The sequence below is a fragment of the Gymnoscopelus microlampas genome (assembly GCF_963454915.1).
Source record: "Gymnoscopelus microlampas genome assembly, chromosome: 13".
In the NCBI taxonomy this organism is placed as follows: Eukaryota; Metazoa; Chordata; class Actinopteri; order Myctophiformes; family Myctophidae; genus Gymnoscopelus; species Gymnoscopelus microlampas.
Window position 1 is genome coordinate 25,155,832 of NC_139950.1, and position 932 is coordinate 25,156,763.

The window sequence follows — 932 nt, forward strand, 5'->3', positions numbered from 1 at the left end:
TGCTGATCCTATAACCGTCTACAGATGATACTGGGACTGCTAATTGTGCAGAAAGTCAACAAGGCTAACATGAAGGCTGGCTAACCAAAACACAACGCGGTTTAGATTGGGTTCGCTGGGCATTCAAATACACACAGTCGGAATTTGAATCTAATAATGTATTCCCAGCTATACAGCAAAATCTATCGCTTGAAAGTGTAAAATTGGTCCCCGTCTGTATTTACACTCCCAAGAGTTAAACTAACATGCTGTGTGGCGTGTTACACCCAGGTTGATGTTTTTCCCACTTCTCCAAGTGTATCAACGATTGAGGACCTATTAACAGTCAATACCAGAGTATTATTGATGTAACAAGGCCCAGCATTTGCATGTTCAATGGATTCTCTCTCCCTGGTGTTTGAACCGGCCTTACTCCACTTACAGCAGAGGCCTCAGTTAGAAGAGGTTATGAGAAAAGGTCCATATAACACAGTCCATTCATTTTTGATTACCGGATGATGTACAGTAGTACTTATCATCAGACAGGAGAGAATGTAAAAACACACAGAGTGCGGATGCGTGTTTGTGTGCGTGCATAATATGTGCACATACTTTGCACATTCACAATGTATGCCTGTGTATGGTGTGTGTGTGTGTGTGTGTGTGTGTGTGTGTGTGTGTGTGTGTGTGTGTGTGTGTGTGTGTGTGTGTGTGTGTGTGTGTGTGTGTGTGTGTGTGTGTGTGTGTGTGTGTGTGTGTGTGTGTGTCCTCATGTGTGCTATCAATAGATCCATTATCCATTTGCTTCAAACATGTATTACACACATCTTAAAAGATTCCTTTAAAGAGAAGTCATGTTTGTTATGGTTTTCCTTTGAAGGGTATAATGTACATCTTTCTTGTAAATAAAAACAAATTTGTGCAAAAAAAACAGAACTCATAACTAGTCTCAC